The sequence below is a fragment of the Bactrocera neohumeralis genome, unplaced genomic scaffold (genome assembly GCF_024586455.1).
Source record: "Bactrocera neohumeralis isolate Rockhampton unplaced genomic scaffold, APGP_CSIRO_Bneo_wtdbg2-racon-allhic-juicebox.fasta_v2 cluster11, whole genome shotgun sequence".
NCBI classification, from domain to species: Eukaryota; Metazoa; Arthropoda; class Insecta; order Diptera; family Tephritidae; genus Bactrocera; species Bactrocera neohumeralis.
This window is the reverse complement of record NW_026089624.1, coordinates 20,683,155-20,707,551: the sequence shown is the minus strand read 5'-3', so window position 1 is coordinate 20,707,551 and position 24,397 is coordinate 20,683,155. Positions and strand designations below refer to the sequence as shown.

At 34.4% G+C, this 24,397-nt stretch overlaps 1 protein-coding gene and 2 pseudogenes across 1 annotated transcript in view; 2 read left to right on the top strand and 1 right to left on the bottom strand.

Annotated features, from left to right (window-relative positions):
- The window catches only part of LOC126766153 (craniofacial development protein 2-like), a 438,928-nt gene that overhangs the window by 332,812 nt on the left and 81,719 nt on the right, over nucleotides 1-24,397 (top strand). The gene's annotated exons all lie outside the window — the stretch shown is intronic.
- LOC126766195 (uncharacterized) lies at nucleotides 12,086-13,924 on the top strand (annotated as a pseudogene).
- LOC126766210 (uncharacterized) lies at nucleotides 14,695-15,348 on the bottom strand (annotated as a pseudogene).

The following is a 24,397-nucleotide window of genomic DNA, read 5'->3' as shown; positions in this document are numbered from 1 at the left end:
TCAATTATTTGAATCGTTCAAATTTGTTGTTTGCTTTCTTTATTCCTGTTATTCAAAAGCAAAATTATTGAAAATTAATCAGTGAAAACATTATGTGTCTTTCATACAAAGTGATCAAATACAGATTGAAATTTGTTATAGGCTAGCCAGTCAAAAACGCAGAATCGTGGGTCGTGTCAGCTGGCACGACCTATCTTATGGGCGCGCAATGTAACTGCACAGTCAAAAACTCTACTCCCTTCTCTCTTTGACGTGGGATGACGTGAGAATTCACGACATTTGGATTTTTGCCGTGGAAACGTGTCAGCTGATTGCTCTCTCACAGCGCAGGGTTGCCAATATCGATACACTGTAGTAATTATCAACTTTTATAATTCAATCTGTTCAATATGTTTGAAATTTTCATAAAATAACTCAAAATCAGAGTCGAATGGTATTATTTAAAAAAATATAAACTATTTTTTATAGTTTGTTTTCAGTTTTGGTATTTTATATTGTAAAAAATTGTAATTGAAAACAAAGATGTGCTCAAAACTATATATGCGCATTGAGCAATGGCAACATTGTTCAAATGTAAACAAACAAAGATGGCTGATTTCTGCGTTTTTACCACGTTTTTGGCTATGCACACATTTTGCCGATATGGAAGAAAATGGAAGGAAGGGAGTAGCGTTTTTGACTGGCTAGCCTTTTACGATGCCACGAAGAGGTTGTGCTAACATCGGTCGGCGTTCCTTTTGGCATCAACATACTACTATACATTGGCGGCCCAAGGCACATAACTGAGTACTCCCAAGATGCGATGACAAGCAGGCAATCGTCACGATGTCACAGCACTACTTTTAAACCAATAGCTACGATGTTTGATGGACTTTTTCTTGGAGCATCATATGGTATATATGGTGCTGTTAGATGCTGGGTGTACTCTGTTGAGTTGCAAAAAATAGGTTTGGTGCACGCAGACATTCTTCTTTGGATGGTGGATGGTGGTTACAACAGATCAAATTGATGAAATCATTTCTGCGGAAATTCCTGATGCAGAGAAAGATTTAGTATTATACGAAGTGATGAAAACCAATATGATTCATGGACCTTGCGTTCACCACAATCCCACTTCGGTTTGTATGTCTGACAATAAATGTACCAAACACTATCCACGTGCTTTTCTTTTGGAAACGCAAATTGGAAATAATGAATATCCACTTAATCGGACTCGCTCACTAGACGACAATGGCAGAACATTCAGCATTAAATTTAGAGGAGTCAATATCGAAGCTGACAACACATAGATCGTACCATATTCGCCACAATTGTCTAATTCACATTCAAAACTAATATCAATGTTGATTATTGCAGTTTGGTGAAATCGATGAAATAAGTTCGCAGGTACGTCACCAAAAAAATCAACATGGCTTTTATTGGATTTGAACTAGATGAGATCAGCAAGTATCAAATGGGTCCATACGTGAACTGAAATGAGGCGTTTTGTGAGAAATTTACTTTTACAATTCATGAACGTTTTTTGACTGTTGCGCATCTCGCAGTTCATTTGGAGAATGACCAAAGAGTGTATTTGAACCCAGGAAATACATAACAGCCAGTGGAAAAACCGCGAGCAACAAAATTGACCTTGACGAGATTTTTTCTCCTCGATAATAGACGTGGAATGCTTCGTCGAAGAAATGGTTACGCAGAAAGCAAGGTCAAGCAAAAGATGGATATCCAGGTGTGTTCTCAACTAATGCCTTAGGACGAATTTACACAATCCACCCGAAAAACGACGATTGATTCTACCTTCCGTTGCTATAAATGTACGTGGTTCAATTTCATTTGAGTCATTGCATTCTGTGAATGGGACGGTGTGTGAAACTTTTTGAGAAGCATTCCAGCAATTATAATGCTGAAACATGATTATCAATGGAATCAAACGATGGACGATTCGATTCTTCGCATGCCACTTAAGTTCACACACTTTTTGCGATGATCAATTCGACATATCAGCCTTCAAATCCGTGTCAATTATGGGAACAAAAATTACATTGCCTAAGACATTTTACATATTTGATAAGAATTTGGAATAGGCAAATTCCTTCCAGTGGTTTGATATCAATTCCACCTGCTGTTTGTTAATTCACTTCAACGAAAGATGAACTCATCTCGAATATTTATACCTACATTGGCCAAATTATCGTGAATACGAAGCTGTGGAATTTCTAAAATCTTTTAAGAGTCTTGGAATGCCGCTGCATTATTTGCGTCTCAAAATTAGATCTGTCATTATTATGTTTCGCAATCTTCATGCGCAGAAATTTTGTAATGGAACCCTACTGATTGTGCGGCAGCTATCAAATACAAGGGGCAGAATGCTTGATTCTACGAATTCCTTTGAGTGCCAACGATTTGCCATTTCAATTCGAACGTATTCAGTTTCCAGTGAAAATTGCATTTGCGATGACAACCAACAGGACACAAAGATATTCGCTAAATGTGTGAGTCGAAAAAACATCTTCTCTATACATTTACGCACCGGAACAGAAACCAAAAATGTTGTTTATCAAGCTGCGTTACATTGAAAAAAGTTTAGAAAAATTGAAAATAAATGATTTTGGACACACAACGTAAATTCAACTTTCTTTTCATTTCAAAACACATAATTTCACGCAGGACAACGCCTGTGGAGCCAGCTTGTATTATATAAAAAAGAACAAACACTAAATTAAATTAACTTATTTTCCTTTGAACATTTTTTTTCCAACGTTCACCAATTTCGGCTGCACACAGAAAAAGCACTTTTCCGGAATTCTGTAAAAAACCAACTTATTATTACTACTCATCACCAGGTTAATAATTTGTTGTATAACCCCGATTTTTCAAAACTGCTAAGCTCTCCACCAGTTTCTGACATCTACTCAGTGGAATGGAATACCACGCCTCCTTAATTCCAGCCCAACGATTATCCGCATTTTTGAATTTTTTTGCTCGATCTTAGCTTTTACATCATTCTAGAGATTTTCAAAGGGGTTAGGATAGGGACTTTGCGCTGGCCATTGTAATACATTAATACTTTCTGTATATAACCAGCTCTTTACAGCCCTAGCTGCATGTTAAGAATCATTATCATGCAAGAATATCCAATTTACAGGCAATGATTCAAATGAAAATGGCCCCATTGTATGTCTTATTATGTTTAAATAGACTGATCCATTTTATCATCAATTCTGACAACCGGCCCCACTCCATGCCACGAAAGCGCACCCAACACCAAGACATCTACCATGTTTTAGCGTTTTTTTGGTGTATCTTGGGTTTAATCAACGATGAAAACACGTTTAACCATCAGGTCCAATTTCACATAATTTTGTTTCATCTCTCCATAATACTTTTTTCCCTAATACTTAGATCTTATTCTCGTCTCCAAGATGATTCGAATCTAATCTACTCGAAAACTCTCTGTGCGACTCTGATTTAGCACCATCTACTTCAGCATTTGAAATCTATATAACAATGTTTTCTTATAATAAATATTACGCGATGTGAATTCTTGAATAGCAAAAACATCTGTTTTATCACCTGTCCAATGGCAGTGAGAACGGACTTGATTAGTGAAGAGATTAAATTTAATCTAATCACTTAAAATTATTGGTGGGTACATAGTATAAATGAGCCTTAGCGAAAGTTATCCACGTTTTTATATTTTTGCTTTATTTTTTTCGGCTGATGCGTCCATAGAGGTGAGCGTCATTGAGTTGTCTTCTGACAAGCGTGCTGGATATGTTTAAGCCAAATTCTTCATTAATTTCGGCCACAATGGCGCCGGAGGACTTAAATCGATCAACCTTGCATTTTTTCATAATTATTTGATCAACTTTGGAAGTGTTTTTACTTGGAGGAGCCTTTCGGCTTTTATTTTTTATTTTTGTCTCTGGATTAGAATTGTCTGATGTAATAGCATTATAGTATAACATTTTTTGCGAACATTTCAAGTTTTCTGTCAAGCAGTTTGTTGACACAATACGCTCAATAGAAACTTTAGATTCTGGGTCTACCTAGTGGCGGATTTGCAGTCCTAGCCGTTCTAGGCCCCAGGCCATGTGCCGCCCCTTTCTCAGCACCCATCATTATAGACTAAAGACATAATTCATGAATTTACTTACCACTTTTAATTGATTCAGAAAATTGTTTAACTAAAAGCTAGCGAATAAAGTTAGTTTATAATATTTTCCGAGATTTCAGGGATGATTGGACATTTAAATAAAACATTTAAAAATGGTTTTAGGTTTTGTTTTTAATAAAACAAATGTTTTACTCGTACAATGTGTTACAAAACTCGTCTGCACTTAAGCGCAGCAAAACCATTAATCAAATCTTCGCAATCCAATTTGCTTAAAAAATCAGCTTCTATGTTAAGCAAAGCAAGATGGTTTAACCTCAGCTCCGTCATTGTTGGGCGTAAATAGTTTTTCACTCTCCGCAAACAAGAAAACGATCTTTCTCCAGTACAGTTACTGGCAGGTGTACACACACATACGAAGAGCTACATATATCCACGTTTGGGTAAATAGTTTGAAGACCTTCGGTTCGTAACCATTTTAACGAACTGACTGTACTCTTTCGCTCCTCATTTTTTATCCTGCAGACGAAAATGAAGACATTCTTCTGTAAAATCGTCTTCTAAGTCAGTAGAATAAATCATTTGCAATGCCTTGGCCTTATCTTCGACTTCTGAGATGTTTAGATTCGTCAAGTTCGTAATAAAGTAAAATTTATTGTACAGTAATTTATAAGCATCCCGACGTCTTTTCAGTTCTTCTGACAATGTATCAATTACTACTAAAAAAGTATTTATTCATTTTTTGTTGCATCTCTTCACCTGTATTTGTCTCGCCATTAAGCAGCTTACGCTTTCGATTGCGTTGAAAATCTTTTTCGTATTCCTATACAAAGGACAGTTTTTTCGCTTTTTTTCGAAATCATCGAAATTCTCTCTTGTTTCGCCAACAAAATGTATTAAAGCCTCGTACAGTTCTATGACAATGGTAATGTCAATTTCCACACTCTGAAGATTTTTACTTGTGGCGTTAATGCGATCTAGTAAACATCCCTAAAACACAGCCATGAGGGTCGTTTCAAAACGTTCCAGTTTCAAACGAATACCTCTTGCTTCGCATATAACGGTTCTCTTCTGTTGTGTGTCATTTTCGATGGTGACTAGCGCTTTATGGATTTCATTCCAGGATTCGCGTAAACTTTTGCATGCGTCTGCATAAGCTGACCAACGAGTCGTTGATAGACTTTTGACGGTGAAATGGGTTTGAAGGAGTTCCCAACGCTGAGTTGTCGCTGCAAAGGAATTGTATAACTCTTGGAGTAGAGAAAAGAACGACAGCTGCTTTCAGCTGCACATTCACCTACTAAATGCAGCGAGTGTACTGAACAGGGAACATAGTCGGCAAGGGGTGAAATTTCCTTTATTTTAGCTTGCAGGCCGTTATAATTGCCTGACATGTTAGCTGCGTTGTCATATGATTGCCCGCGGCAGTTTGAAATGTCAACTCCCAATTCAGTTAAAGTTTAAGTAACAGCATCTGTCATTTGTTGTGATTTGTGGCCTGTGTTTGGAATAAACTTGAGAAACCGTTCTATAGGTAATCCATTAGGCAGGACATATCTGATTACATAAGTGAGCTGGTTTACGTGAGATATATCCGGTGTCGAGTCAATGATCAGAGACAAATATTTTGCTATTAATATTTCCATTACAATTGTTTCCAAAACTTTGTTTCACATAAGTCGAATGAACTCTTCGCATGTTGTTGAAGAAAGATAACTCGTAAATCCTGAGCTTGGATTTCCATAACGCGTAATGTGTTTAGCTAAGAACGGATCGAACTCGGCGATAAGCTCTAAGGACATTAAATAATTTCCATTGTGGATTGATCCAAATTTTTCGTCGTGTCCTACGATAGGCAAACCACGTGATGCAAGTGCTTTTACGCATGCAACTACTCTTTTCAGAATGTTTTTCCAGTAATTTATTTTTTCATATAATTCCATTGTTAATGCGCGGTCAATGCGACCTAACACGTTGCTTCGTTCTTTCATATGCAGAACAGATAATTTGTGAGTAGGCGAATTCTCATGAGTTGACACTCGATTATTTTTCCAGTCATTGAAAGCTTCTTTTTGTCGAACTGACTCTCCCCGCCATTAAAACGCAAACAAGGACCACAAAAAACACCACCACCACCAGTACTTTTGGAATAAATTAGCCACTTTTGCAGAACTTTTTCACCATTTAGAAGCTGACGTTCGAATAAATGTCTCGACAACTGTCGCGCTTTATCTTTGTAAATGCGCTCACTCTTGGGAAAATCATTTTGGATTTTTTGATTGGCTCCGTTCTTACTAATGTGATCACGCGTGAACTCGTGGATTGTCCATTTAGCTGGATCGGGGTCACAGCGGCGCGACGCACCGAACGCGCGTCCGCACGAGCTTGACTGACACGCGCGTAATAACAATAGGTTAGGTACCTAATTACCTATTCTTCCTAGATACTTTATATGTACGATGTACGACATTATTTATACTTTGATATGCAAAAATAGCGATTTAGGAAGATTATACTCGTATAAACATACGGTTAAGATACTTTGCATTTGAGTTATTTCTTGTTAATCTTGTTGTTATCAATGATTTTTTTGGCACGATTTGCCGCCCTTAATATCTGGCCGCCCTAGGCCCGGGCCTACTGGGCCTTAAGGCAAATCCGCCACTGGATCTACCTTTTTGTTGATTGGGAAGAGCGCCCTTAAATTCCATTTATCGGGGACGCTTTCATTCGACCATATTATACAAAGCAGCTGATGTATGCTCCTTGTCAATTCTTTGCCGCCGTATTTGAATAGCTCGGCCGGCAGTCCATCTGCCCCCACCGCTTTGTTGTTCTTCAGACGGGTCATTGCTATTCGAACTTCCATAGTCATCGACTGGGGAATCGGAATCGCCTTCTTCTTGTGTTATGCTTTTACTACCATTCAGCAGACTGGAAAGGTGTTCCGACCATAATTTTAGTATGCTGCGGTTGTGAAACCTTCTGTTATTCGCCGATGCTTTTCGTAGAATTTTTGAGCGTCACCCTTTTAGCCAGCTTGTCAAGCTCTTCATACTCACGCATTTCGGCCTCTCCCTTTTTCTGCAAATACGTCTCGCTTCCCTCTTCAGTTCTCGGTATCCATCACATCCCGCATGTGTTGTAGTCGATTGTAACGTTGAGAGCTAGGCAGTCTGTTTCACCTCCACTGCAACACTGCACTCCTCTTCGTACCAGCTTTTATGTTGCCTTTTCCGAAAACCAATGGTTTCACTTGCAGCTGTACGTTAGAAGTTTGAAATGTCCTTCCACAGTTCCCTTATACCGAGTTGTTGTAGAATGCTCTTAGACAGCAGGAGTGCAAGTTGAATAGAAAATCGTTCGGCCATCTGTTGTGATTGAGTCTTTGTAGTAATTGCTGATGTGCGTTTTTTGCTGCACAGAGGCGGGTGCGAATATTGGCTGCAAGCGGCTTGGAGCGTCTAAGACACTAAAGTCGTTTCTTCCGTCTACTACAACATGATCCATCTGTTTGGGGGTTTTTCAATCCGGAGAAACCCAGGTAGCGCAATAAATTTTCTTATGCTGGTATCTACCATATTTCGGGCCCCGCTGAAGTCAATCAACCTCAACCCATTTGGGGATGTTTTATCATGGAGGCTGAATTTACAGACCGTAGTGCCAAACACACCTTCTTTGGCCACCCTGGCGTTAAAGTCGTCAAGCACGATTTTGACATCGTGGCGGGGGCAGCTCTCATAGGTGTGCTCCAAGCGCTCATAGAAGGCATCTTTGGCCACATCGTCCTTCTCTTCCGTCGGGGCGTGGGAGCAGATCAGCGATATGTTGAAGAACTTCGCTTTGATGTGGATTGTGATTCGACGTTCATCCACCGGAGTGAATGACTGTACTCGGCGACGGAGTCTCCCACCACGAATCCCACTCAGAATTTGTGCTTCTTTATATGGCCACTGTAGTAAATGCCAAAAAGACCTACAAGCCTCAATCCTTTTCGCATCCATCGCCTTTCGTGGACGGCGGTGATACCAGCCTTTACTCTAAGGAGGACATTAACCAGCTGGGCAGCGGCACTTTCCCTATTAAGGGACTGTACATTGCAAGTGCATGTCTGCAACTCATAATTCAAAACACGTACCCTTTCCATTGGTAGGGGTTTTTTACGTTTCGGTTCCCAAACCCAGCGCACAACCCTGGTTAGGGGATGTTTCGCTTTTTCACTTTAGCTCGACATTAAAGTGATTTGCTATTATTATAATTACTATTAAAATAACATGTATGTCATATGAAATACATATACTTATGATATTTAAATTCTTTAAGTTCAAAATATTGTTTTTATTCAGTATAGATATTTTTCATAAAACTCATTTGTTAACAATTTTCATATGATCTCTTTTTTTATTTCGATTTTACAATTAGAAAAACTTATTATATAATTTTTTTATATTATAAATTTTCCTTTATCGCAGTTTTGAACCATTTTATCATTACATTTTTGCATTTTTAAGCAATTTTTTTGTTATTATATTTGAATATACAATTGTTTTAAAAATAAAATTTTCACTAAGCTTTTAGCTTTTTAACTTATACAATATATTATTTCTGTTTGGCATTGGAATGAATAATTTGAAATCGGTAAATAACTATGTTCTACGTAGCTAAATTGCAAGTATGATTGACTCATTTTTGAATTTTTTCTTAAGAACCTTAATTTGTTCAACTGATCATTGAAGGAAACATGTGTCATTATTTCGTTATTCCGTGTTTGTACCTGGTTCAATGAGTTCAACACAACAACAACTTCAACAAATTATAATTTACAATTTATACAGACTATTATTGAAGTTGTTGTTTATTTAAATTAATTATATTATTGTGACTATTTTCTTTTACTGTCCTTAGATGCTCCCCGCTATCCTGTCTGTCTTCATCGTGCATTATACCCCGAACCGCCTCACCGCAATCGGCCAAACGATAACAGACCAAATAAAGTGTTCTTTATTAAATTTAATTTGAAAATGTTTATGGCTTTAACCTTGTAAATAATTTTTTTAATGTAAACTGAAATACAAAAAATTTGTTAATATAAGTATGTATATTTATTTTTTTTGTCTTTATTGAGGTATTCCATTCATTGATTGTTTCTGTTCTTTATTATTAAAAATTATAAAAAAGTATAAAATTAAAAAAAAATTACTCACATTTTCATAAATTTATTTACTACGGTTGACATTTTTCATTCGAATAACATTTCGAACGAACGGATACGTATGTCATCATTCCATTTGTATATGGTGATTGGCTTTATGACAGAGAACGTTTATCATAGAGAAGGTTCACGGTGCGGAAAACGTAAAAAATATTTTCGGCTAACTTGGTCGAGATGAGGGAGTTTAACCACTGCCAGCTCGGCAGGAGAAATCTTGAACAGAGCTGAGCATTGAATAAAAATCATGCTCAGAATTATATATTGCTGTTACAGACGTATATTAGCTCGTTTGTTTATATTTTTATACGTTTATATGCTAACATATGTATGTATTCAAATGAATTCGTTTTGTGCATATTTACGAATACAGATGCAATAGAATACATTTGAAATAAATTACTTTTTCAAAGCAATATTCGTAGTTAATGCGAAAATGAGGCCTATTTTTTGATTATTAGTATTTGATATATTCATACTTATGTGTATACTTTATTACATATGCACACACATAACAAACTATAATAATATATTAAAAAAATTCGATATACTCGTATTACAATTGTGATAAATGTACATAAATCGAATATTTTATCATTCAAAACTTAAATTCACATGTATTACTATGTTCGGACCGACATTGAAAACATTTTGAAAACACATTTGTATGTTGTGGAATCTAAGTCGTTCGGACCGACAATGTGTGTTTTCGATGAGTTTTCACTGACAACTATTGAAAGCGGCATTCTCTTGCTATTGAAAGATTGCACGATGATACAAAATGCAAAAATCTTATACCGAAATATGCAAGGCCAAGAGAGCACCCATTGCAGAATCTAGTGATATATGACGGCACGAAAATAAACATGGGTTTTGGTCTGACATATTTTACAGCCATTGCAAATAATTTTGTGCGTGTGTTCTGCAATTTCTGCACCGTGCAAGGTTTTGCAAAAGCAAAAATCCCCATAATATGATTTGTATATGGAATGTAAACAAATATCAAGTGACAATTTAGGGCCGGCAAAATATGTCTTCCAAAAACATCGATTAAATTAGAGCAGGCACCGATTATAATGAGTGGAATGTAAGTTTTCAAGTAGTTTTCAGCGAAAACTGTGTTTTCGTTTGACAGATTTTACATGGACGAAAACACAAGTTTTCGTGCGAAAACCCGTTTTTCCCATGAAAACATGTTTTCGTTGTCAGTTCGAACATAGTATTATATATCATGACCATATGTGCTTATGTTCGCTTTCGCGAATTCAAATCACATTGTCACTTATCAGTAATAATGCGCGCTGCTCATACTTATGTTCGTCCTTAAATGACGTATGACATTGGCACACAAATAAGGTTTGTGTATACCTGCAAACGTTTCAAATAGCATCATACATACTTATATGCGTACACATGTAAATATGTGCGTATGACATTCCCACTCAAATAATGCATAGACAACATACATAGTTCACATGTAGATATGTCACCCGCAAAATTTACAAATCTTGTTCTACAAAAACAGCAATGGTTTCAAATAGCATCAGCGCCGTCACATTTGGCATGGCAGCCAAATAGTCGGCGCCCAAATTTGTAGAAAAACACATAACAACAACATTTTCATTCATGAGTGCAAGCGCACTTTCAACAGGCAATCTCGCTTCATTCATAAAAGCAAATGGTGTCATCTCCCCTAGCATGCCTTTGCCTACAAGCGTCTTTTCGCGACGATGGCAAAAGCTAAAAATCATAAATTGAACAATTTCTGATATATTTCTAGAACAGAACCCCGCAAACTCGCAAAACACAGGAAGAAGTGACAAAAGCTGCAACATAGTTCTTGTTGATTTAAAATATTTGTCAATTTTAAAATGTTCAAAATTATGGGAAGATTGCTATGCGGAGGCTGTCATTAACTCTCCCCTTCTTAAAATGAATCGTCCCCGATTCACTATTGTTTTGAGTTAATTTATATATTTGATATATTTGATATGAACTTCTTGAAATTGTATATTTTCGATATGTTTGGGAATTTCGGGAGATTTTTTTAATTTTAGTATTATATAAGTTATGAAAAGTATTCCCAAGATTAAAATTACCAAAAAAAATATTGAACTGTGATGTTCTGTTGCGTTCTGCTAAAATATCTATATTATCTACTTTTAACAGTTTATTAGTTGTTTCGATGTATTCTAAAATTTCAAAATTATTTATATGGTTATTTTTAAGATAATTCCAAATTTTTGTTCCAATGTTTTCATAAGTTTGGTTATTTATGACAGTATTATTTTCAAATGTTATTAAATATGTTCTAATAAGTGATTGATTGTCTATAATATTTTTTCCTGAAACTAATATCGCTCCAGGTTTAATTTCTTCAATTTGCAAGTGTTTTTCTTTTAATTTTTTACATTTTCCTTGTTTTTTGTTTAAAATTTCTGACAAACATGTGCTTTTTTTATTTAGTTTACGATAAGTTTTTGAAATTTCTGTTTTACAATTTTGAATATTAAAAAATTTACTGTTACAATATATTATGTTCTGGTCAACAATAAGCTTACCACCTAATTGAGCTATGGCTCTTACATCATAGTACTTACATTTTAGTTCTATTTTAGGGTAATTTATTTACATAGATTATAATTATGTTTCCCTTTTGGGCTATTTTAAATTTAGAAATGTCTATTAAATCTGTTATGGTCATTATACCGTGTTGGTAATATGTTATGTTTTTTAATTCATCAAAAAGTAAAATTGTTGGATTTAAAATTCCAATTTTACCAAAAGGTTTTGCATCTATTAAATTTTGTAGTATTATTACATATTACATTGCATATCGATTTCGTTTTCTTTTAATGTTCCTGTTAGTGGTATCACCTTTAATATTATTTACTGTGTCAGTTAATTTTGCTACTATTTTAAAAATTTCTGAATTTGTTGTGAATTGTTTTTTGTTATTTATTACTAGTTCGTCTAATTTGTCATAAATTTTTACAAAGTCATCATGGTCTGGTGTTCCAGCTATCCATTTCAAAAGTGTTCCTAATTCATTTATACCCCTTTTTTGCCTAAAATGGTTATGTTTCAATTGTTCTAATAAAGTTTCAATTATCAAAATTTCAGATTCTGTTTCCTGTGTAATAATGCTTAGGCTGCCATGATTGTGTTTGTTATTACTGTAAAAATTTCTATTTTCATCTGCTATTATACTATGTTCAAAATAAGATAAATTAGTAATGTGAAATAGGTCCCCGTATACCTCATAAATGGAAACATCTCTATTTTCGATAAATACATATAGGGTATTCACAAGGTGTCATAGTGCGTCATATCGTCATATTGTCATATTTTTTATGACTGTCATACCAACACTGTTGTAGTTTCACATGCAAAATTAAAATATGGCTGATACAACACTGCGTGGTATGTTTCTTGAGTTCGCTATTCTATCAGCTATATTTGTTTACTAATTAATAAATTTAATAAATCTCGTTATTAATATGGAAGGAAACCACGATATTCAGGTAAATTAAGTTGATTATAAGTGAAATATGAAAATATTTTGATGTTTATGTGGTTGCAAATGATTTTATTGCAGTGTAAACCAAAACGCCGCCGTTTCAACCCGGTACATAAGTGGAATGCGGCAGAAGAAAAAGCGCTTGTGGAGTTCCTAATGGAAATAGAAGTTTCGAGGTTTGTCATTTTAATTTAAAAAAACAAAACAAAGTCAAATAATTTTTTTTTAAAGAAACCAACGGCTCAAAGCTTTTATGGTTTATTATAATAAAGCAAAGGAGTTGGAATTGTCGACAGGCGCAGGAAGTATGGAAGGCAACACAATAAAAAGTAAATTCTTTTAAGGAAATCTCTTTTTTTTTTAATCGTGACCATTATTTTTTTCTATAGATACTTTAAGAAAAATGTGTTTTTTCTATGAAGAGATGGACGATATTTTCGGCAGCAGATTAAATTGTTCTGCAGTAGTGGAAGACAGTTTGCTGACGCTGTTAGAAAGCGATTCTACAAGTCAATCGGGAGCAGAATGTGTGGTTGAAGCGGGCAGTTCAGTTGAAGCTGAAGAATTACAAAGTCCAGCGTTAAACGACAATGTGTGCACTCGAAGGCATAAAGGAATATATTCCAAAACTGCCTTGTCAGATATTTTGCAGGTTCATGGCGAGATCGCAGAAATAAGGAAGCAAAAGCTTAAGATTGATGTTGCAGCAAGGGAAAGGGAAATGTCAATCAAAGAAAAAGAATTAGAGTTAAAAGAAAAAGAGATAGAATTAAAAGAAGAGAAATTAATGACAAATTAGAAATTGAAAAAATTAAATTACAAATGCAGGAGAGGTTGCCAATGGAAGAGCTTAGGCTAAAATATAAATAATTTTACAATGCACTACATTTTTAGTTCACTGAATTTATTTTTATTATTATGTGATTTTTTATGTTTTAAATGAAGTTTTTATGTTATAAGTTTTATTGTGATATTAACAGTTAGTGCCTTTTGAAGAATACGAAAATGAAATGATAACTGTACCTAACCCAAAATAAAAGAACCAAAATCAAAAATATAGTTGCATTATAATTAAGCAAAATAATCATGCATTTTTATTGACTTGTATGATTAAAGAACAAATGCATATGCATATGTGTATAAGTAGATATTAAATATTTTGATTTTGTATATAACGAAGCAAGCAATTTCTCATATTATTTTCTGATGATAAAGGGAATTGAGGCATCAAAATTTCATTGCTGTTTTCATTATCTATATCGAAACTGATTAACATGTTGTGAAGAATACAACACACCATAATCCTCTCATTGCATTCCTTCTTATTTGAAGTTGAAAGCATTCTAAATTTATGCTCCTTTAAACTACCGAATTTCTCTTTCAAAAGACCAAAAAAATTCTCAATCGTACACGGTATTTGGAAAAATACGCGTTGAATAAATCCCTTTCTTCTTTTCTATGTTTAACACTGTTTTGCCGGAAGGGCGTTATTAAATTTGGTTTCAGTGGATAGCCACTATCTCCCGCGACCCACTCTGATGTCGAAAAGAATCGTTCTGGATGCTTTACTAGTGAACAATTTGAAAATATTAATAACCAATCGTCACCTATCTTATGCGCAATTTATAGTCACAAATCGCTTATAGTTTTACAGAATATTGACGTTACGCGAATAGTAAATTTCATGCTGCATAACTGGTGCTTCAGCTAATTTTATTTCGAAACCATCGATGTAACCCACACACCCTGGCATTTCTTTCGCAGTTGCGGACACAATTTCCAGTCTTTCTCTTTCATTGGGCCAGTACAAAAACTCATTTTTTAACCGCAATATGGCTTTAAAAATTCGGTGCGCTACATTTTTAATAGCGCCTCCATCACCCACACCAAATAAGGAAGCCACTTTGCGAACAGATTGTCTATCGCCGGAAGATCCCAACCGATACAGCACTATTTTGAGTTGCAGTTCGATTGGAAGTAGTGAAGCACTTGAACTTGTCATAAAAACAGCATCATTTTTAATTAATTCTAAAATACGTTCGCATTCCTCCGGGCGAACACGAAGCATCTGATTGAATCTGCTTTCGTCAAGATTCCTTAGCACATTTCGCTGGCAACTGGAACATTTTGGTAAGCCGAAATGAACGCTTCTTCTGTTGCTCAGCAAACAGCTCATGCTGATCAAAAACTTTCAATAGCTTCGTCTTCTTCGTCACCTGGCAAAGTATAAATATTTCTATTTAATGAAGAAATGTATGCAAATACTCACTTGATTCAACTCCTAATAGAGCCAATGCATGATTTTCACATAAAGTAGCCATAATTTTATTTTTCTGTCTTTCTGGTGGCATTTCTGTGTTCTTAATTTTTCACTATCAGCTGATTAAGTGTAGAAATATGACAAAATATGACATACAACAGTTAAGGGTGCTCACAAGTGTCGTATTTTTTAAGAATATTAAAATATGACATAAGACATACAACAAAACTTGTGAATTGCCTAATAGTCTTGTCGGGTATAGTCTATAATGTCAGCCGCTGCTGAGCTGATTAGTGTAGTCAAAATTAAAATGATCATATTGGAAACCTATAATAATTATGATTTTATATTATCTTTATGAATAATTTTATTTCTAGTATTAATTATTATTTTATTCTCTAAATTTTCCTTAATTTGCTTTTTTTAATACGCTTTTATTAGCTTCACTTGTATGTATGTATGTATGTTTGTAACTTTTTTAAGTGGTACTGAAACCTAGAATATTTGAGCGACACTATAGGAAGGCGATGGTAAGTTTAAGCACCTCACCAAAAAGATGCGCTTAAAAGTGTGCAACATCTATATACATAAAACTAGTTTTGGTGATATTTGAATAGCATACTGAGTTGGGCGTCGACCGTTCATAAGATCAGAGAACGTATATTATAGAGAAGGTTCACGATGTCGAGAATTTAGGGATATTTGGATTTTGGGATATTTACTGTTTTGGATGAGTGCATTTCACCACAGAAAATTATTAGCGCATTTCACCATTTAACATCAGGGGCACGACAATAACAGAACTGAGTAGTTGTTAGAGAAAATGGGAAAAAATATGTTAATTTGTACGCTTACAGATTCCCTTTTTACTATGCGCACACGATGCTGCATATAATTTATAGATCGGTATACATATGTACATACATATATTTGTTATGAAAGCACATAAGTGTGTACATACATATGTATATATTTTAAGATTGAGCTATTTTATGATGAATTCCATAAAATCTTTACAAATATATAATTCAATAAGATTTGTATTGCTACTTAAATATGCATTTTATATAGGTTTGGTACGACATACATATGTTTATTTATATACTTAAATAAATATTTGCTTTGGGCATTAAACTTTTCGATATCATGTTAAAAGACCAAGCGGTCGCACATTTGCCCATATATAATTATGTGTGCATGTAAACAAATATGACAGACCATACGCATAATGTTTGTAAATTTGTCAACATGCAACAAATGTATGTAAATATGTACACTCAATGCTTCATGCGAAATCTACGTTGACGCGGACAACCAATGGCGAAGCTCATATTTTTTGCTTTCATGTCAAAGAGTCAATGTGTCGAAAGAATGACGCGACGACAAAGCTTCACAACGTTGTGTTGTTGGTAGAAAATCCGAGCTGTGCCGAAAACGAGCGAACGATCGCCAATTGCCACTGCTTCCCTTGCCGCTGTACCAGCTTCGCTTACAAACCAAGGTAGATATGTATGTTTGTGTGTGGGCTTGCATATATGTCGACTCAGATTTTTGCAAGCCGCGTAACAATATTTTGTACATTCCTTGACAAATACAGTCAATCCCGGTTATGTGCCACAATCAAAGATACAGATTTTTGTGCTTTGTTAAAAATAAAAATATAATATGGCACATAAGCGGGTGCGGATACTTAAGCGAGTGGTACCTAAAACAATAATTTCCATGTACATATATCAAAAAACAACCGTGAGATGCAGCAAGATATGGGCAATTAAGAGGACTGATTTTCATTTAAGCGGAATACTACTTAACAGGGACTCACCGTACACATACATAAATAAGAGGAATATAGAATATTTTCTTTGGCACATTTCTTGACTTGAAAATCGACAAATCAACTATGTTGTCAATTTTATTCTATACTTATATTTGCGGGTTTGTCGCTTTTTCCTTCTCATACAAATATCAGAAATTGTTCAATTTATGATTTTTAGCTTTTGCCATCGTCGCCAAAAGACGCTTGTTGGCAAAGGCATGCTCGGGGAGTTTTTATGAATGAAGCAAGTTTGCCTGTTGAAAGTGTGCTTGCGTTCATTAATGAAAATATTGTTGTTGTGTGTTTTTCTACAAATCTGGGCATCGACTTGACTGCCATATTGACTTGTGACGCTGCTGATGCTATTTGAAACCATTGTTGTTTTTGTAGAAGAATATTCGTAGTTTTTGCGGGTGACATACATATCTACATGTGAACGTATGTATAAGTATGTATGTTGTGTATGCATTATTTGTGTGGGAATGTCATGCGCACATATTTACATGTGTACTCATATATTTTATACATTATTTGTTCGGCAATGTCGTACACATATGCATGTACATACATACATATAGAGCAGTGCGCGCACACTTATTACTGATAAATGATATTACGATTTGAATTTGAATTGTACTTACATACATATGTGCAAATTAAAAACTCCGTTTAGTTCTCGTGGGCAACTACGGGCAACTGCCTGTGGTCAACTCCCGTGTGGTCAACTGCCTCGTTTTCTTTATTATGTTTTCTTATATACAGTATTTTGCTTAAGTCTAGATACAAATATTTATCTTACATTCTAGGAAGTATATCTACAATCCACTTGAGATATGACATATGTTACAAGTGGAAAGATTCATCTTACAATCTATGAATTATATTTTGGGACCACCTGAGGTGGACAGTATTAGCAAAGTACACATAATGTTTCAATACGGACCATATGGGTCGTAAGTGTCATGTTACATATTTATGACAGATAAAGAATATGTTCATGTAATGTGAACTGGTGGTATTAACTCCCCCACCTCTAAATTGAAGCGACCCGATTCAAATGGATATATAGTAGTACGCGAGGCTATAGACTATTTATCAATTTGAACAGTACTATCTTGAAATCTTAATTTATTTAAATTTGACTCTTAAATATACTTTCGATACATTTTATATTATTTTTGACTTCTAATTATTTTTTGATGGAAGTATTTTTATATATGACATCTTTTATTGTATTATTGCCTGAATACATTTCAGCAATTTTTTCTTTTACATTTAGGGTTTTCTCAAGTCGCATAAAGTTATAAGTTATAACGATTCGTAAACATAACATTGAGATTTGTAAATGTGTAAACTCATTTTTGTATGAAATCTAACAACATTTTTTTTTTAAGCAAGTGTAAAAATTTATAATTTTACGATTTTACGATGGCTTGTGAGTACCCCAATTATTGAAATTATTTACTTAAAATATTAGTACCTCCTTTTTTGGAGTATATTCTTTTATTTTATTGTCGGTATTATCTTCGACTGGCGTCTTAGGATTTTCTGGTCCCAAGTATTTTAAATTTAGTATTTTTATATTCTATTTGACTTATCGCCATTCTTTTTTGTTTTATTATACCGGTAAAATCTTCGGCTGGCGTTGTTGAACTTTTTGTTCCACAATTTTAAAGTATTTTTTTATTTTTAGTATTGCCGGTACTTTCTTCGGCTGATGCCTTAATACTTTTTTGTTCAAAGTAATATAAATTTTGAATTTTTATATTTTGATTTACGTATATATATTTATATTTATTTTATATATTTTTCCATTATTTTTTTGTTTTATTTTGCCGGTATGAATCTTCATCTGGCGTTTTAGGACCTTTTTGTCCCAAAATATTTTTTTTTTTGTTAATAAAATATTGCCGGAAAAATCTTCGGCAGGCTCTTCAGGAGTCTCTGCTCCCAAAGATTTATTTTTTTCCTTTAAATTTATTTTTCGGTTTTGTTTGTTTTTTATATATATAGTTTATATTATAAACCGGAGGGTCCCCCTTGTGGTAGTGAATCGTGGTTTTAAAATATATTTTATTATTTGGCTGGTCGAGCCTTCATTTGAAATTTTTTAGATTTAATTTAATATAATTTGTATATATTTGATATGCTAATAGAGTATATCTTGTTAAGATAAGATTTTATCTTGTTTTTTTTTATTATTTTTAAACACGAACAGTTGTGAGTGGCATGATTATTGGTTTTACAATACTCACAGTGAAATAATTTTTCATACTTAATATTAGTGGGATTATTTCCCATTTAATTAATAAATAGTATAAGCTTTACTTACAACTAATTTTATGTTGTTGTTGCCTTTGCTGCTGCTGTTGCTTTTTGAGTAGAATTTTGGCTGTTGGTTGTGCGATGATCGTCGTTGGAGGCCGTGTGTGAGGTTTAGATGAAATAAGATGTTTTTGGCGAAATTTCTGATTTACAGAAATTTTTTGATTCTTTTGTTTTTATGAGGGGCTTTCAGCGTTTTTTATGTGGACGTATGTTTGCTTGTTGTTCGCTCGTAATCCGTTTAGACGAGGCGCGTTCGATTGGCAGTAGGCACAAACACACACTCGAAATTTTTTCAATAATTTTCTAAGTGGCGCTGAGATTTTTTTGATTATGTGTCTCTTTTTGGACTTAGCGTTTTTTGAACTTTTTTTTTACTTTTCTCCTCAATTGAGGATACTTGATTGTTTTTCAAACGGTAACACGGGGATTTTTTGTCCCCTTAAATGGTGACCGCCGAAATTTATTGTTACATTTTGGTCCGCCAGAGATTATTTCATCTCCTGGCAGGATCGCCAATTAAAAACTCCGTTTAGTTCTCGTGGGCAACTACGGGCAACTGCCTGTGGTCAACTCCCGTGTGGTCAACTGCCTCGTTTTCTTTATTATGTTTTCTTATATACAGTATTTTGTTTAAGTCTATATACAAATATTTATCTTACATTCTAGGAAGTATATCTACAATCCACTTGAGATATGACATACATATGTTACAAGTGGAAAGATTCATCTTACAATCTATGAATTATATTTTGGGACCACCTAAGGTGGACAGTATTAGCAAAGTACACATAATGTTTCAATACGGACCATATGGGTCGTAAGTGTCATGTTACATATTTATGACAGATAAAGAATATGTTCATGTAATGTGAACTGGTGGTATTAACTTGCATATGTAATTATGTATGCGCTGATATGTAGATGCGCATGAAAATTAAATGACATATTATTGTAATATGTATATTAAGTTTTTATGATATTATGATAGTATCTCATATACATATAATACATATGTATATTATATTTACAAACACATTCATATACATATGAAATTATAATATATTCTCAAACATAAGAAATATTTTAATAAATAACTCTTAATTGCACATTAACTACAAATATTGTTTTGAAAACAGCATAATTTAATTAGAATGATATAAATTATGCATATATTCATAGAAATACGCATAATGATAATCACATCAATTAACATGATGGCATATGAGCATATAAAAATATAAGCAAAAGGTCAACATACGTCTGTAATAGCAATGCATGTTTCTGAGCACAATTTTCATTAAATGCTCAGCTCTGCTCACGCGCCACTGTTAAGATTTCTCCTTCTTAGCTAGCTGTGGTGAAATGCACTCATCGCATTTTGTTAGCTTTTGACAGTTCACACTCTTGTCCGTTGTTGGACCTTCTCTGTAAATATACGTTCTCTGCATGTGGTATTTGTGCTTTGTGAATATTTACTGCTTCGCGAAATGAGCATTTATTATCTGTTTGAATTGTTATTATTTTTTTTTATTTCACTGAACTTTGGACACAATTTACTTGAGGCGGGGTGTTCAGCAGAACAATTTACACTGAGAGTGCGAGTACAGGGTGAGGGGTTGTGTGTTGGTAATGCACATGTGGCGCAGATAGGGATCTTATTGCAGCTTTTTTTTGTATGGCCAAGAAGTTGGCAGTTTTTGCTTCTCATTGGGTTTGGGTAGTAACGTCTTACCTTGGTTGTATACCATGATACATCAATTTTTTTTGGGCAAGTAGTAGCGATCGAAGGCTAAAAGAACCACGCCACTTGGGGCGGGTTGACCATTTATATATTTTAGAAATTTTTACATGGATGTAACACCCTGTTTTTTCAAAATTTCAATTATTTCATTGTCAGAGACTTGATTTAAACACGGAGCGCAGATAGTGCCTTTTGAGGAGCTCGAATTTTTATGTAGTTTAATTTTTACATAACAAATGCTATTTTTTACTAGGAGTAGTAAATTACCGTTTTTAATTCACTAATTTTTATTATGTCAGAACTTATATGTTTTAGGGCTTTATGCACAGCGAAGCATGAAAATTTATTTAAAGGTTTGCTTGTTTCACTTGAACTTACCACAACATACATAGGGCTATCTTTTTTTGTTGTTGGTAAAGTAGGAAATAATTCATCCTTCGATAATATATTTTGTTATATGGCTGATCGAGCCTTTAATTATTATTTTATTGACTTAAATTGGTCGGATAGGTCTTAATTTTTTATAATTCTCTGGAAGGTCTCTTGGGAGGTGAATCGTAGAGAATTTTAAGTTGTTATAAGCTGAAGGCTCCCCCCGAGGGTGGTGAATCGCAGCTTTTGATTATGTTATTTATTGGTTGTACAAACAATTAATTATATTCTTTGGTTATCTTATTTTTTTAATTTTAGGACATTCTCTAGTGTCATGAGCGCCCTTATTAGTCGCAATATGACAATTTCTAATATTTGATAGTTGGACTATTTCCCGTGTTTAATATAATAACAGTATTTTTTAAATACAACTTACAAATATGTTCTGTTGCAAGTTGTCAACTGCTCCAGTCTTTTCTCCTGGTTCAATTTATTATTGGCCTTTGCTGCCTCTGTTGATGATGTTGTTCTTTATAATTGCCGCTGCCGCTGTTGCCACCTCCGCCGATGATGCTGTTTTTACAATTATTAACAGCAGCAGCAAAAGTTACCGCTATTGATGATGTTGTTTCATACAATATTTGTATTTTTGTGACTTAAGTCACTCTTTCTGTTTTTATAATTATACCCTGAACAGGGTATATTAAGTTTGTCGCGAAGTTTGTAACACCCTGAAGGAAGCGTCGGAGACCCTATAAAGTATATATATAAATGATCAGTATGTTGAACTGAGTCGATTTAGCCATGTCCGTCTGTCCGTCTGTCTGTCTGTCCGTCTGTCCGTCTGTCTGTATATATACGAACTAGGCCCTCAGCTTTTAAGATATCCTTTTGAAGTTTTTCAAACGTCATTTTCTCTTCAAGAAGCTGCTCATTTGTCGGAACGGCCGATATCGGAACACTATAACTTATAGCTGCCATATAAACTGAACGATCGGAATCAAATTCTTGTATGGAAAACTTTCACATTTGACAATGTATCTTCACCAAATTTGGTATAGATTATTTTCTAAGGAAACAATGTAATCTCCGAAGAAATTGGTCACATCGGTTAACTATAGCATATAGCTACCATACAAACTGAACGATAGGAATCAAGTTCTTGTATGGAAAACTTTCACATTTGACAATGTATCTTCACCAAATTTGGTATAGATTATTATCTAAGGAAACAATGTAATCTCCGAAGAAATTGGTCAGATCGGTTAACTATAGCATATAGCTACCATACAAACTGAACGATCGGAATCAAGTTCTTGTATGGAAAACTTTTGCATTTCACAAGATATATTTACGAAATTTGGTATAAATTATTTTCTAAGGCACCAATGTAATCTGTGAAGGGTATATTAGCTTCGGTGCTGCCGAAGTTAACGTTTTTTCTTGTTTTGTGTTTTGTTTATTAATTATGTTTTAATTAATTATTTTAATTATTAATTTTTAAATCAATTATTTAAACAATTTTTTTTTAATTTCTTGTTTTTATTATCCTGCGATTGTCACTTCGTTGCTTGTTCTCACTCACTTTATTTCAGTTTTCGGTTATTAACACACTTGTAGTTATTTTTGTTATATTTTTATTGAAAGTTTTTCTTACACAGTTTTAGTCACTGTTACTTTTCTTTACACCAGTTAAAAATAAGTTTATTATTATTATTATTATATTTTTTTACACAGTTACTTTCCTTCTAAATCTTTGGTAGGCACAAATAGTTTTTCTTAACTATTTCTTTTCAAAAATTTGTATAATTATTTCTTTTTTTATTTTTCACTTTAGTAATCACTAATAGTTTTTAATACACTATGTCTTTAAAAAAAAATGTGTTGCAATTATTTTTTATGTTTCACTGTAGTAGGTACTGCTATTTTTTATTAAACTATTTCTTTATAGAACATTTTTTTTATTTATTTCTGAATTTTTAAATATATACTTTATTTCCGCCAACGCGCGGATAAAAAGAGAACAAGTGTGGTTCTAGTGGATTGCCAGATATAAATCAAATCTTTATTTCCAAAATACTAATATTTATACAATTTGGTCTTATTTACTTAAAGCTTAAGCTGAAGTGTAAGCATAAACTAGTGATTGAATGAACAAAGAAACTGTCAATTACAATATTAGCTGTTTCAGCATATTTCGGCAGAACGTTAAGCTTTATGTTTTCTTTACAATTAGAAAGTTTGATGATAAGAACTCGCGGCACTTACCCGTTGATTTGGCGATGTCTTTGTTAGCAAAAATGCAAGCGAATTTGAGAGAGCGGGATAATGCGGGAGAATGGTTGACTGGTATGATACGTATGTATAAGCGCACGGATCGAATAAAAAAGAGGCCTGGCGCTGTCCGCCAGTTCCTTTTGTTGATTGTGTTTGAGGACACATGTGTGGTGCGAAAGGTGTGGTGTAGAAGATGATGCGTTGAGTTGTTGTATGTAGTGGATGAAAAGATGATGTGTTGAGTGTGGTGTGGGATGAAAGACGATGTGTTGAGTATGGTTTGTATGTGTGGGGTGTAGCTATATTATATTAAGAGAGGAGTCAGGTGCTCATTTAGCCATCCCGGCCCCCCTAGGCGATTGTTTAGCCTAGAAGGCGCTGCAACTGTTGCAGCGTTGCCACAACTCTCTTTGTTGTTTTTGACGGCTTGTTATTTTTGACAGTCGATATTGGCGTATTTCGCATATTATTGTTAAATTTTCTGAATTCATTATATCGTTATATTAGCGGTTTGGTTTTTTCGGTTTTCGTATTCGCGGTCGTCGGTGGTTGGTAAAAAGCACAGCTTCACGAGCAGTCTGGCTAGTGTTCCGTTGTGCGTACGGAGGTCCACGACTCGGATGTGACCGTCGGAGCCATAATGTAGCTTTTCTATGCGGCCAAGCCGCCACTCGGTAGTTAATAAGTACACAATCTCCAAGCTTTGGCGCATTTTCTGATGTTTTCCATCGATACCTCTTGGGAGGTCCTTTAAATAGTCTTC